A 16,317-nucleotide genomic window follows, 5' to 3' on the forward strand; every position below is an offset into this window, starting at 1 on the left:
TATAGAATTGATTTCTCAGTCGTAAGTCATCTTTATGGTCCATAATCCTGTTAGCCATTTTGCTGTATTGCTATATGGTACGAAAAACAACAGAGACAACCTATTTACAGCTGGTTACTAGCCCGCGGCGCAAAAGTGCTTACAACAACCCCATTAATACGTAGTACAGCAACCAAGTGTATGATGGACACCAATTTCGCAACTTCAGAGTCTGGTAACGACCCAAAAGTAACACAGACATCAGCCTATAATACAGAATGGTGCATTGACATTGCATGTCAGATTCACAACACATTTTACATACAGTGTGGGAAATAACCTATTTGATACACTGTAGATTTTGCAAGTTTTCCCAGCTACAAAATCGAAAGGTCTGTAATTTTTTTCAGTGTATCATTGACACATTCACCTCTGTATGTTTATATGAGCGAAGCATGAGCCTGAAGCTCGCTTATGGTACACTGCATCACAAACAGGAAGTGCCCAATTTTGAGTCCACAGTGAAACAGGAAATGTCAAATGTTGAACATTTCCTGGATCAATACTTCCTGGTTCGACAGTAGAGGAGATCTTATGAAAACTCGTGGGAATTCAGTGACAAGGTGACATTGAAACAGGAAGTACGAAATTTTGAGCCCACACTGAAACAGGAAAAGTCAAATGTTGAACAGTTCCTGGAGCTACAGCAGAGGCTATTTTCCTGTTTTTCATTATGTTGTTTTTAAGTCTGAAGGACCTAAATGAGATGGTGAGGACTTTCCAGGCATGTGAGACGCAAATAAAGAAAAATGTTTAAAATGGCAGGGGTTGCGAGGGCCATAGCAGGGGGACTGGGGGGTTAAGCTTCCCAGAAGGTGAATGTTTTTAGCCATGCTAATGCTGTCCAGATGCATTTACTGAAAATAAAGTCTGAATGACCAAAATGAAATGGTGAGGACTTTCCAGGTATGTGAGACGCAAACAAAGAAAAATGCTTAAAATGGGGGGGTCTGGAGGGCAAAGCTGAAGGTTTTCAGCCATGCTAATGCTCCCCAGAAGCATTTACTGAAAAAAAGTATGAAGGACCTAAATGACATGGTAAGATGCTGAAGAGCTTCGCTTGTTCATGTCTGTGACATATACATATTATTGATGTTGCAGAATAAACGCAATCATTCAATCATAGACAATATTTTACGTGTTAATGGTGCCTGCAGGAGGGCGTGTGTGTGCGTACAGATGAGCTTTTGAAAAAGGGTGAAAGTTAGCTTTGACTGCGTGTGATGTCTTGCAAATCACTCCAGAGGTATTATCAGATTACAAAAACAGCATTTTCAGTTTTAGAAGTGTTTATTTGCCGCAAGCTTTTACATAATAAATGATAAAGAGGTTATATTTAGCAGAAACGAAGCAAAGTTAGCCGTTAGCTAGACCAGCCAGTTACGTCAACCGGCTAACGTCCTCGAGATGTCTTGTAAATCACTCCAGAGGTGTTATCAGGTGACAAAAACAGGATTTTCAGTTTTAGAAGTGTTTATTTCTCGCTACCTTTTACATAATGTGTAAATGGTAAATGGACTGCATTTATATAGCACTTTTCCATTTGCATCAGATGCTCAAAGCGCTTTACAACTATGCCTCTCATTCACCACGATGTCAGGCTGCTGCCATACAAGGCGCTCACTACACACCGGGAGCAATAGGGGATTAAAGGCCTTGCGCAAGGGCCCTTAGTGATTTTCCAGTCAGGCAGGGATTTGAACCCATGATCTTCTGGACTCAAGCCCACACCTTAACCACTAGACCATCACCTTCCTTCCACTAGACCATCACCTCCCCTGGAATATTTGGAATATGTGAGAAATGTGTTATATTGGCTAGAAAGTAAGCGGTTTTGGAGCACCAGAGAGACCAGCCAGTGACGTCATGGTGCCGCTCTACTCTGATTGGCTGTCAACCACCACCACCAAAAAAAAAAATGGATTGGCATGATTCATAACATAAACACAGGAAAGAATGTGGCTTTTTAACCTCTTAAAATAGATCAAGATTAGGCATCGTTGACCTTATCCAAGCTCTGTGTCCCAAGAATGTTCCCTGTGAATTTAAAGACCCTGGAAGTAATGGGACTGGACCTATGCTGAGCACAGACAGATGGATTGACAGACATATGGATGGACAGATGCAAAGCCTTCGCAATACCTGATAGCCATATTTTGATGGCCTTGAGTAATAATGCCATGTCTTATACTCACCCTAGTTTAGCTTTATCCAGCTTACCTTTGATACTATAAGTCAATTTTTAGATCCCATAAATACTGACAATCTGTGGAGATTGACTTGATTTTGGAACCAGCCTCAAGTGACCACTTGATTTTGGAACCAGCCTCAAGTGACCATTTGAGGAACTACCCTTGAGGTTGCTGCTTGTTAACAATGCAACCCAAGTTAATAATATCATCTTCCTGAAAAGACGTATTTAATGTGAACCCTTCACATGAATTCCAATATTGTCTTGGAAACATAATGCACAGACCTTATCGTTAGCATCACTTTGCTTAGACCAGGACAGTCTGTATCCGTTCTGCTTTGTCTCTTGTTGCTATCTGAAGAAACTGATTGATACAAACTGGTGCAGTTGATTTTTTTTTTTTTTTTTTTTTTTTTGATCAGGCAACATTTTCAGTCCTTCGCTCGTGACAAATGTGGCCGCTAAGTGGATGTGGCGGCATGTGTTCCTGCAGGACGTGTCTTGTTGCAGCTGAGCGTCACAGTTGCTTTCCTTAGCTTCAGGTGCGCCGTGCCATCTTTCCCCATCTGTTATCGCGGGCCAGAGCCATGTGGGCCATGACCAGTAGCGCTTTTATTTTTTGCTCTGTTTCAAGACAGTCCACATAGGCGGAGTGTCTTGACAGACATTCTCGGCTCTATATGCAGCTCCACCACTCGGGCGCTCGCCGCGGACAGAGCTAGTCACACAGAATAGAAGCCACAGAAGACAGGCCGCTGTTGGAGAAAATACAGCTGAGGGCTACTCCTGAATCTGCCGCTGGCTGTCCTTGACAAACCTCCAGGCTAGATCCTCCTGGGTGGTCTAAGCAGCCAAGCACACAGAGAAGATTTATCTGGATGGTTGACAACTTCTGCAGCACTCTGTGTCCCCACAGAGAGCACATGTCTGCCTTAAAAGCAGCCACGGTTGACAATGACATTGTGGGGTTGTTTTTGTGTTCTCTGTTATTTGGTGAAGTCACTGCTGGAGAACTTCATGTTATTCAAGCTTGAGTTTTCACTTTTTTACATTCAGGTTTTGCAATGAAAAGTGAATAAAAATCAGTAAGGCAGTAAGGAGTGTCAGAAACTACCGTGAAATTTATTCTTATAACCCATTTTAACAAACACTGGAATTTAATACGCCACAATTTACGCAACCTAAACCATTTATCACCTTCACCTGATAAGCTTTGACCTTATCTTTCCTGAAAGGAGACTAGATGAAGCACCCACGTTTGAACGTATTCACCATGTTGAAAAAATATTGTCTTTTAAACAGTTTAGTTCAACCATCCATCCATTTTCTATACCCGCTCACTCCAGTTAAGGGTCACGGTGTGGAGCCTATCCCAGCAGTCATAAGGCATGAGGCGGGTACACCCAGGACGCCATCTATCACAGGGCCACAGTCGTGTTCACTAACAATAAAATATTTGAACTCATTTCCATAAAATTAGACATTTTTATCCGAGGCCATCAAATATGGCCATCGGGTATTGCGAAGGCTTTTCTTCCGTCCACCCGTCCATCCGTCCGTCTGTGCTCAGCATAAGTCCAGTCCTATTACTACATTCTTGTTACATAGACCATGAACAGGGTTAAAGATGGCTAACCTTGATGTATTTTAAGAGGTTCAAAAGTCACATTCTGTTTCAATCTGATCTGTTTTGTTTTTGGGTGATGCGGGTGACAGCCAATCAGAGTAGAGCTGCACCTTGATGTCAGTTGCTGGTCTCTTCCAAACTGCTTTGTTTTGTGTGTTTATACGAGGGCTGTCAATAAAGTAACGGTCCTTTTTATTTTTTTTCAAAAACTATATGGATTTCATTCATATGTTTTTACGTCAGACATGCTTGAACCCTCGTGCGCATGCGTGAGTTTTTCCACGCCTGTCGGTGACGTCATTCGCCTGTGAGCACTCCTTGTGGGAGGAGTCGTCCAGCCCCTCGTCGGAATTCCTTTGTCTGAGAAGTTGCTGAGAGACTGGCGCGTTGTTTGATCAAAATTTTTTCTAAACCTGTGAGACACATCGAAGTGGACATGGTTCGAAAAATTAAGCTGGTTTTCAGTGAAAATTTTAACGGCTGATGAGAGATTTTGAGGTGATTCTGTCGCTTTAAGGACTTTTCACGGTGCGAGACGTCGCGCAGCGCTCTCAGGCGGCGTCATCAGCCTGTTCAAGCTGAAAACCTCCACATTTCAGGCTCTATTGATCCAGGACGTCGTGAGAGAACAGAGAAGTTTCAGAAGAAGTCGGTTTCAGCATTTTATCCGGATATTCCACTGTTAAAGGAGATTTTTTTAATGAAAGACGTGCGGACGGGGTCCGTGCGTCAGGACGCAGCCGGCGCGGTGCGGCGGCACAGGAAAAACACCTCCGTGTTGATAACCATTTGTAAAATCCAGGCGGCTTTTGATGGCTTTCAGTGGAGTGAGTATATGAGAAATTGTTTAACAGGCAGGACATGTTCCAACTTGTCCTTAAGGCTTCCAACAGAGGTGTTTTTCCTGTGGCGGAGCGTCGTGGCGGCTGCGTCCCGACGCGCAGACCCGTCCGCACGTCTTTCATTAAAAAAATCTCCTTTAACAGTGGAATATCCGGATAAAATGCTGAAACCGACTTCTTCTGAAACTTCTCTGTTCTCTCACGACGTCCTGGATCAATAGAGCCTGAAATGTGGAGGTTTTCAGCTTGAACAGGCTGATGACGCCGCCTGAGAGCGCTGCGCGATGTCTCGCACCGTGAAAAGTCCTTAAAGCGACAGTATCACCTCAAAATCTCTCATCAGCCGTTAAAATTTTCACTGAAAACCAGCTTAATTTTTCGAACCGTGTCCACTTCGATGTGTCTCACAGGTTTAGAAAAAATTTTGATCAAACAACACGCCAGTCTCTCAGCAACTTCTCAGACAAAGGAATTCCGACGAGGGGCTGGACGACTCCTCCCACAAGGAGTGCTCACAGGCGAATGACGTCACCGACAGGCATGGAAAAACTCACGCATGCGCACGAGGGTTCAAGCATGTCTGACGTAAAAACATATGAATGAAATCCATATAGTTTTTGAAAAAAATAAAAAGGACCGTTACTTTATTGACAGCCCTTGTATACATGTTTCTCAGATATTATGTCAAAGCTAGCAAGAAACAAACAGCTCTAAAACCAAAAACGTTGTTTTTGGAACCTAATAACACCTCTGAACCTATTACCTCTGAACCTATTCACAAAGATTAGCATGGTGACATCACTTCCTGGTGTAGCTACTTGCTAACAGCTTTGTTTCTAGTATTTTATGTAAAAGCTAGTGAGAAATAAACACTTCTAAAACTGCAAATGCTGTTTTTTTTAAACCTGATAACACCTCTGGAGTGATTTACAAGACATTTTGCGGACGTAAGCTTGCACGCTAATTTTCACTAACTGCCATCTACTGAATGGGAGTGTAAATAGACCAACTGTAATTTGTGTTTGGTATTGAGGTTTCAAATCCCACCAAATGTCGCAAAATTTCAGAGAGTTTGCATTGAGACTGTCTGATCAGGCTGCAATTTAACCGCTGCACTGAATATGGGATATCTCAATGGGGCGAATTGTGGTACTTTAAAATGATATAATGTCGTGAAACTGAAATAAACAACAAAAAAAAATGTCCATTTTGACACCCCCCCCTATAAAGTTACTGTAACTTGTGTGTTGGTTTTTACAATGTGTGTGATCGGTGATACACTTATACTGAGACATTCTGAATATGTTGGTCTATTTACACTCCCATCCAGTAGATGGCAGTGTTCTCTGCATTTTGACGGGGGGGGGGGTAAATGATGAATTTTCCCATAATGCCTTTTGGCACATGTGTCTGTTTAATGCTCAAACCTTCAGGAATTAGTGCATTACTTTAAAAAAATATGTGCAATATCATATTTTCACTTTGTAAAAATGACAGACTTGCCGCTAAACTGTGCGGAATTCGTAGGTTTTAACTGAAACCATGAGTGAAAGGTGCTTTGAAAGCGGCTCCCTTTTACTGAGGGAGGACTGAGCTTCTCACAGCAGTCTGTTTATTGCAAAGCACATGACAGGAATAAACATGTAGGAATTTAGATTTTACAGATGTTTCTTACTATTCAGCTTTACTCACTACACCAGCAAAAAAGAAGTTAGCAGAATAAAAGTTAGCAGAACTAAAGTCAGTGGAAGCTAATTTGTCTGCTGATGGTTTTCAAAGTTAGCTGAAAAGCTAATCTACTAACAAAAATGTTAGCTTTGATAAGTAGTGGTTAGGGGAACTGTGCCCACCACTGTATGTATATATTAGCATGAAGCCAGAAATTTGACAACCTCTTATCTTGATTTTTGGCTGATCCTAATCAACATCAACTCATTTCTTCCCATCAATAAACCCAGTGTACTTACCAAGTTTGATTAAACTGGATTACACCTTCTTAATATATCTTGCTAGGAAACATACATAAAACATAGTTATACAGAGCCAAACGCGATCGTAACCATCTACACCCCCAATAGTGTCACAAAAACAGTTACAGAAAACATGTCTCTGGGCATTTTTGCTTTAGTCTGGTTGTATTACAATAATTATTAATAATAATAATAATTAATCATGTTATAGCCACAAAATGTTCAGTAACATTATGTAGCTGTGGGTATAATCGCAGTCCACACTTTGCAAGCTACCCAGCAACCGTGTTACAGCAGCTGATTTGCATACAATTTAAGGCCATTTGTGTCCAATTTTCAAGCAGTGCATGAGCATGGCTAAGGTGATTAGGAGTCTATTGAACTCTGAATGAAATTTTAAAAAGATTTCTGACTTTTGCTGAAAGGTGTGCCTACTTGGGAGTACCAAGCACAAACGTGGCCAGGCGAGAAGTACAACTGATCGCTTTCAGCGTATGTTTTATTGTCTTTAACACAAAAATTTCTGAAAATATAGTCTGACAAATCTGTACAAAAGATAAGATCTGTGTCTGAAATATAAGCATTAGTCACTTAAAACTGAAGACATCACTTGAAAAACTTACTAAAACCTGGGGGTCACTTGAAGAAGTTACTTAAAACTGAAGATGTTGCTTGAAAAGGTTACTTAAAAATGAAGGAGTGAGTTAAAGAAGTTACTTAAAACTGAAAAAGTCACTTAAAGAGGTTACTTCAAACTGAAGATATCACTTGAAAAACTTACTAAAAGCTGGACATCACTTGAAGAAGTTACTTAAGACTGAAGATGTTCCTTGAAAAGGTTACTTATACAACCCCTGGCAAAAATTATGGAATCACCGGCCTCAGAGGATGTTCATTCAGTTGTTTCATTTTGTAGAAAAAAAGCAGATCACAGACATGACACAAAACTAAAGTCATTTCAAATGGCAACTTTCTGGCTTTAAGAAACACTATAAGAAATCAAGAAAAAAGATTGTGGCAACACTGCGTGATGATTTACTCTCTTTTAAGAGTTTGATAATCCTCTCCTTTGTTTCAATTGACATCTCTCGTGTTGGAGCCATGATTTATGTCAGTCCACTTGGTGCAACAGCTCTCCAAGGTGTGTTCACTCCTTTTTAGATGCAGACTAACGAGCAGATCTGATATGATGCAGGTGTTAGTTTTGGGGATGAAAATTTACAGGGTGATTCCATAATTTTTTCCTCAGAATTGAGTGATTCCATATTTTTTTCCTTTGCTTGGTCTAAAAAAGTAACCGTTACTGACTGCCACAATCTTTTTTTCTTGATTTCTTATAGTGTTTCTTAAAGCCAGAAAGTTGCCATTTGAAATGACTTTAGTTTTGTGTCATGTCTGTGATCTGCTTTTTTTCTACAAAATTAAGCAACTGAATGAACATCCTCCGAGGCCGGTGATTCCATAATTATTGCCAGGCGTTGTAGTAAATGAAGGAGTGCGTAAAAGAAGTTACTTAAAACTGAAAAAGTCAATTGAAAAAGTTTCTTAAAACTGAGTAAGTCACTTAAAGGGGTTACTTAAAATTGAAGAAGTGACTTGAAGAAGTTACTTAAAACTGAATAACTCATTTAAAGGATTTATCCAAAAGTGAAGGAGCCGGTTAAAGAAGTTACCCAAACTGAAGGTCACTCAAAGAAGTTACTTAAAATGGAAAAAGTCAATTGAAAAAGTTTCTTAATATTGAGGAAGTCACTTGAAAATTTAACTTAAAACTGAAGTGACTTGAAAAAGTAAACTGAAGTTGCTTAAAGAAGTTACTTATAACTTCTTCTACTTCTAAGAAGTAATTTAAAGTAGTTAATTAAAACTGAAGAAGTAACTTGAAAAAGTTACTTATAACTGAAGAAGTAATTTAAAGTTATGTAAAACTGAGTTTCTCAGATAAAGACGTTACTTAAAACTGAAGAAGCTGTTGTATGGCTGGGGGGCCTGGCTGCCTTTTTGTTTCTGTCTTTTGTTTTTCCTTCCAGGTGGCTTGCATTTGGGACTGAGTGGCTGTGTTGCTGAGGTTATCAGGACCTCACCCTGATCACCTGCGGCTCGTTAGGACTCACAGCTGAGGTGCATCTATATGGATTGGAACATGGTGGCATTTAAGACTGGAGTATACAGTGTGTATTTGCCAGAGACTCGACCTTGTGACCAGACGGGTGAGATCGTCGTCTCGGGAGCCATCTCATCATCAGTGGATGCAGAGAACGTCCAGGGTTTGATGCACGGTCTGTGAAAGAGGAGGGGGTGAGGTCTCACGCTCGTCAGCACACTTCCTGAGGTACGTTAGATTTTGTGACTAACATTTATACAGTCAGTAAATGTGGTGTCCCTCACACCTTTTTTATATTGAGCTGTATGTTAGTCATGTATCGGCTTCCACTGCAGTGGAGTTTTGTGAACTGGATGTTCCATGCCTGCAGGTTGGGAAGCTGATTAGTAATCAAGCCAGGAAGTGTTTGCTGTTTGTACACCTTTAAGTGTTCTCTCTGTGTGTAGAGTGTGGACTCACATAATGGTTCCTTCTTTCACAGACTCGGTTTGTTGCGGCCACCTGGGGGGTGTCGGCGGGGTCCTTGGGTCCGAACAGCTTCTGGCTCCGGACCGTTAGCGCTGCTGGGAGCGCACCACGCCAGACCGCACTTTCTTTTGTTGTATTTTGTATCACTGTTATGTATTAAATTCAGTTAGCCTTTGTACCGTGCTCTGCTTATTTCATACTGGGTCCTTCAAACGCTGGTCGGTTCTCCGAGCTGCGTCCGACACATAACAGTAGCCACTTGAAGAAATTACTTAAAACCTAAAAGTCACTTAAAGAGGTTAGTTAAAAGAGAAGTTACTTTAAAATGGAGTCACTTGAAAAGGTTACTTAAAACTGAAGGAATCACTTGAAAGTTACTTAAAACTAAATGTCACTTGAAGAAATACATAAAACTGAAGAATTCACTTAGGGAATAACCCCTTCTGTCTGAACGTCCGTAAATCATCAGTCACAAGGGGGTTATTCCCATTCTAATTCAATTCCATCATTTGCACGGGTTATTTTTCTGTAGGTAATTTGGTCGGCGAGGCTTACCGAGCAGAGGCAGCATCACTCCAACAGTGGTCAAGGCGTGGAGTAATCCATCAAACCATCATCAAATGTGAAACGGTAATTCTGTATCAGAATCCATATCAGTACTTTCGTATGGTAGCTTAAATTCACCCATTTCGGTGGTGGCGTCGGTACGCGACTTTCTCTTGCTCTTAGCTAACAGTGCTAACAGCTAGCAACGCGCACAGCTAGTGTTCTACCGAATTGTGCGTCTCATCGCATCCCGACTATATTGCACGTGTGTGCATGTGCAGTTGCGCGGAGGACAGAAATGACATTTGACAGGAATGACATCTCGTCAGAACACCGGTCAGGGCGTGGAGTAATACATCCAAATGTGAGAGTCAAATATTTTGCCACAGTTACCCCGTTATTACGAGGTCTGTCAATAAAGTATAGGTCCTTTTTATTTTTTTCAAAAACTATATGGATTTCATTCATATGTTTTTACGTCAGACATGCTTGAACCCTCGTGCGCATGCGTGAGTTTTTCCACGCCTGTCGGTGACGTCATTCGCCTGTGAGCACTCCTTGTGGGAGGAGTCGTCCAGCCCCTCGTCAGAATTCCTTTGTCTGAGAAGTTGCTGAGAGACTGGCGCTTTGTTTGATCAAAATTTTTTCTAAACCTGTGAGACACATCGAAGTGGACACGGTTCGAAAAATTAAGCTGGTTTTCGGTGAAAATTTTAACAGCTGATGAGAGATTTTGAGGTGATACTGTCGCTTTAAGGACTTCCCATGGTGCGAGACGTCGCGCAGCACTCTCAGGAGCCGTCATCAGCCTGTTTCAAGCTGAAAACCTCCACATTTCAGGCTCTATTGATCCAGGACGTCATGAGAGAACAGAGAAGTTTCAGAAGAAGTCGGTTTCAGCATTTTATCCGGATATTCCACTGTTAAAGGAGATTTTTTTTAATGAAAGACGTGCGGGCGGATTGCAGCGTCGGTTCGCAGCCGCCGCGACGCTCCGCCACAGGAAAAACACCTCTGTTGGAAGCCTTAAGGACCAGTTGGAACATGTCCAGCTGTTAAACAATTTCTCATATACTCACTCCACTGAAAGCCATCAAAAGCCGTCTGGATTTTACAAATGGTTATCAACACGGAGGTGTTTTTCCTGTGCCGTCGCACCGCACCGGCTGCGTCCCGACGCGTGGATAAAAAAATCTCCTTTAACAGTGGAATATCCGGATAAAATGCTGAAACCGACTTCTTCTGAAACTTCTCTGTTCTCTCATGACGTCCTGGATCAATAGAGCCTGAAATGTGGAGGTTTTCAGCTTGAAACAGGCTGACGACGGCGCCTGAGAGCGCTGCGCGACGCCTCGCTCTGTAGGAAGTCCTTAAAGCGACAGTATCACCTCAAAATCTCTCATCAGCCGTTAAAATTTTCACCGAAAACCAGCTTAATTTTTCGAACCGTGTCCACTTCGATGTGTCTCACAGGTTTAGAAAAAATTTTGATCAAACAAAGCGCCAGTCTCTCAGCAACTTCTCAGACAAAGGAATTCCGACAAGGGGCTGGACGACTCCTCCCACAAGGAGTGCTCACAGGCTAATGACGTCACCGACAGGCGTGGAAAAACTCACGCATGCGCACGAGGGTTCAAGCATGTCTGATGTAAAAACATATGAATGAAATCCATATAGTTTTTGAAAAAAATAAAAAGGACCTATACTTTATTGACAGCCCTCGTATGCAGTCAGAAATCTCACACGATTAACCAATCAGATTCTTGGAAAAAATGTGATTGGTAAGAACTGAAGATGTTACTTAAAACTGAAGGAGTCTATTGAAGAAGTTTCTTAAAACTAAATGAGTCACTTATACGAGTGCCAAAACATGAAGACAAATAAGAAGTCCAACTTCTGTGAGCTTCTCTGTCATCTACCTGTATGACCAAGACACTTAAACGGCTCACAATTCTGATTTCCTCATTGTGGCTATTTTCCAATGACACAGCTCCTTCGCCACAGAAAACACCACATGATCTCTCGGCTGTTGAACGAAAGAGGTGACGGTGTGACAGGAAGCAATTAAAAAGCTATCAGAGGCATCAGACAAGAAAACATTTACGACTAGATTGCAGCGTTAACCACGAGTCTGAGCGGCACGTGGCAGCAGGCGCATTAAGGTGTTATTACTCTCTGCAGGCACAGTGTTGTTTTTCCTCAGGGTGTTAAATGCTGAAGCCTGCTTGGTAATGACCGCTAATAGCACTTTGCACTGCCATCTCTGCTACACTTTAAATGAATCTTAACTGCTTTTTTCAACAATCTCACACTGGTGCCACGTGTCGTAAACATGGTCCACGTTCCTAGTCTTGTGCCAACAGATCACTTTATTTCAGGTTTGAGTAGTACGCGCAAAGAACAATTTAATTAAAATGTCACAAATATACAAACCTATTCCACATATTTAGAATTGCCTACCTCCCATTTTTTAATGTGTTGCATGCCTTGCAATGTCTTTCTTACCAAAATATACATAAGTGTAAATAAAATGAAGAAAATAATGAGGCTTGATATGTATGCAGACTTTATTTAATGTCATTTTGTCTAACTCACTCAAATATCCACTAATATACAGTGTCTGGCAACATTTTCATTCGTAAATTATGAAGAATTACACAGAGGTCAAAATTTAAAAAGGCTCCAATCATATTGAAAACTATACCACATTATTTGTCTGATCACAGGGGTTATGAGGTAAAAAAAAAAACATGAAGGTTAGGTTTTGGAAACTTTTTAATTGTCCAGGTCTCCCTTGCAAAAGAGGTGTCAATCTCAGTGGGACTAACCTGGTTAAATAAAGGTTAAATTAAATTAATTTTAAAAACTGTAAAAAAAAGAAAAGAAAAGTGGCCCAGTAAAATTTCTTTTCATGGTGCCCAAAATCCCTGGCAGTGCCACTGCCTTTAAAGGGGAAATTCTGCAAGTATAGTAAAATTAAGAAAATACCCTTGGACCAAAGATATTTCAGGACAACTCTGTAGTTAAGGCTACTAAGGATAAGTAACAAAGGATCAATAGATGTTAGGGATCTTGTCCAATTACCCAGTCAGGGATCTTGTGTTGTCTGATGGGTAATCATACTGAGCATCCCTGATTCTCAAGACCAGGCACCTAAGTGGCTCTACTCTACTCTTTTGTACTCTTCTATTTTACTCTTCCTTTTTAGATATACAGTAATGTTCAAAATAATAGTAGTGCTATGTGACTAAGAAGATTAATCCAGGTTTTGAGTATATTTCTTATTGTTACATGGGAAACAAGGTACCAGTAGATTCAGTAGATTCTCACAAATCCAACAAAACCAAGCATTCATGATATGCACACTCTTAACCCCTTAATGCCCATCGTCGCATATATGCTACAATCTCTGACTCAAATATGCAACTTACCAAATTGACCTGTATGCCTGTTGACGCAAATTTGCAACATACCATCATTATTATTATTATAACATTATAACATAAAGTCATTACCAGAATACCCAATATTACCATCTAGTTTTTGTGCAATAGTGAAATTAATAATCTCAACATTATTTACCATCTACTTAAAGGCAAAAACACACACAAAACATTTTTTTATATACAGCTATATAAATTCGGGCGTTAAGGGGTTAAGGCTATGAAATTGGGCTATTAGTAAAAAAAAAAAAAAAAAAAAAAAGCAGAAAAGGGGATGTTCACAATAATAGTAGCATCTGCTGTTGACGCTAGAAACTCAAAACTATTATGTTCAAACTGCTTTTTTAGCAATCCTGTAAATCACTAAACTAGTATTTAGTTGTATAACCACAGTTTTTCATGATTTCTTCACATCTGCGAGGCATTAATTTTGTTGGTTTGGAACCAAGATTTTGCTCATTTACTAGTGTGCTTGGGGTCATTGTCTTGTTGAAACACCCATTTCAAGGGCATGTCCTCTTCAGCATAAGGCAACATGACCTCTTCAAGTATTTTGACATATCCAAACTGATCCATGATACCTGGTATGCGATATATAGGCCCAACACCATAGTAGGAGAAACATGCCCATATCATGATGCTTGCACCACCATGCTTCACTGTCTTCACTGTGAACTGTGGCTTGAATTCAGAGTTTGGGGGTCGTCTCACAAACTGTCTGCAGCCCTTGGACCCAAAAAGAACAATTTTACTCTCATCAGTCCACAAAATATTCCTCCATTTCTCTTTAGGCCAGTTGATGTGTTCTTTGGCAAATTGTAACCTCTTCTGCACGTCTTTTATTTAACAGAGGGACTTTGCGGGGGATTCTTGCAAATAAATTAGCTTCACACAGGCGTCTTCTAACTGTCACAGCACTTACAGGTAACTCCAGACTGTCTTTGATCATCCTGGAGCTGATCAATGGGTGAGCCTTTGCCATTCTGGTTATTCTTCTATCCATTTTGATGGTTGTTTTCTGTTTTCTTCCACGCGTCTCTGTTTTTTTTTTTTTTTTATCCATTTTAAAGCATTGGAGATCATTGTAGATGAACAACCTATAATTTTTTGCACCTGCGTATAAGTTTTCCCCTCTCTAATCAACTTTCTAATCAAACTACACTGTTCTTCTGAACAATGTCTTGAATGTCCCATTTTCCTCAGGCTTTCAAAGAGAAAAGCATGTTCAACAGGTGCTGGCTTCATCCTTAAATAGGGGACACCTGATTCACACCTGTTTGTTCCACAAAATTGACAAACTCACTGACTGAATGCCACACTACTATTATTGTGAACACCCCCTTATCTACTTTTTTCTTTTTTTTTTACTAATAGCCCAATTTCATAGCCTTAAGAGTGTGCATATCATGAATGCTTGGTCTTGTTGGATTTGTGAGAATCTACTGAATCTACTGGTACCTCGTTTCCCATGTAACAATAATAAATATACTCAAAACATGGATTAATCTTTTTAGTCACATAGCACTACTATTATTCTGAACACTACTGTACCTTAGTATACTAGCATAGTTCCACCTTAGAACTGGAATATAATATATAAGATATACCTTACTGAATTTTCATGGTCTCAAGCAAGCCGCATTAATGTAGTTTCTCCTAGCAGTAGTCCAACACAGGCCCCAAGGTCCATTGGGTTATCCCCATGTATTGTACTATGAAATGGATGGGACACCAGTCCATCACAGCTTACTGCTCCGGCAAAGGCTGGTACCCATGCTGGGCGGACTGGAACAATGCAGATAAAGTGTCTTGTGAAACACAGACTGGAATCGAACCCCAGTTCAGATCTTATCCCACAGAGTAGTAGAGCTGAGTGTCATCAGCATAGCAGTGGTATGCAAAAACCATGTGACAGGATGACAGCACCAAGTTGGGGATCATTCCTCCACAGTGAGGGTTCACATATGTTTGTGTGACAAATGTGGGGGAAATAAAGAGGATAAATACCTGCAGATGTCTGTGTCTGTACATTAGGCCTTTTCAGGATTTTAAACAGACGATGAAGGCTGTAAGACTCGCAGCCACCGTTAAGAAATTCTTACATTGCGTTTATGAACCTGTTGTGTTTCTTAACTGTGAAAGCTGATGTGTTTTACCCTCTTTGGATAATCAGGTCAGAGAATGGAAAAAGCCGGTAGCAACAGCGAGAGTGATGGCGTCAGCCGCTGTGCTTGGGCACATGTCACCTCCTCCAGAAGCTGTTACGTCTCAGGTACTGCAAGTCACCCTGACCACCCTGGGGGGACAGGTCCCTTCAGCAAATGATCACGACCCGGCCAACATCATTAGGCAACTGCTGTGTGGCAGCGGCTGCTTGGCAGAGTGATAAGCAGAAACACGCTGGAAACGCTTACAGTGCAGTTAGAGGTGACAGCGATAATACAGGCCATGCACTTATTATTCTCTGCAAAACTGCACACTGTGGCTTTAAAGCAAGATTTGTCACACATCAGGATGGACATTCTAAAAATAACAGTCTCTGGCTGACGACAGATTAAAGACAAAATCCCACTGTAAATCTAAATTCTTACATCTACGACACCCCGTAATGATGCACGGTAATGAGGGTTCAGGTTTACAAAACTCTCAACGCAGGAAAGTCTCAAAAGTCTCATTTTTACAAACTTCAGTCAGAGACAGTTGCCTCAAGTCTTTTTACATCAAAGTCCATTTACATCAAATGGTTTTGCAGGTAATTCTGTGGAAACGGCTCTTCTTCTGAAGATCTCTCAAAGAATCCAAGCACTGAGAATTCTGTTGCAAGTGTTAATCCTGAGTATTTGTATCCTGCAAACTGCCATAACTAAAGATCTGTGAGCAAGTTCATGAAATGTAACCCTCCACTTGGCCATATTAGCTGGTTGCATGTATTACATTTCGATGGCAGTAAATCTTTACTGATGAAATACCCGAATTAATAAACTTCTGTAGTGAAGATTCCAACATGTCTGTTTATACATGATTTATCTATATCTACAGTGCGTCTGAAAAGTATTCACAGGGTTTCACTTTTCCCACATTTTATGT

This window comes from Thalassophryne amazonica, chromosome 1 (genome assembly GCF_902500255.1).
Source record: "Thalassophryne amazonica chromosome 1, fThaAma1.1, whole genome shotgun sequence".
Classification (NCBI taxonomy): domain Eukaryota; kingdom Metazoa; phylum Chordata; class Actinopteri; order Batrachoidiformes; family Batrachoididae; genus Thalassophryne; species Thalassophryne amazonica.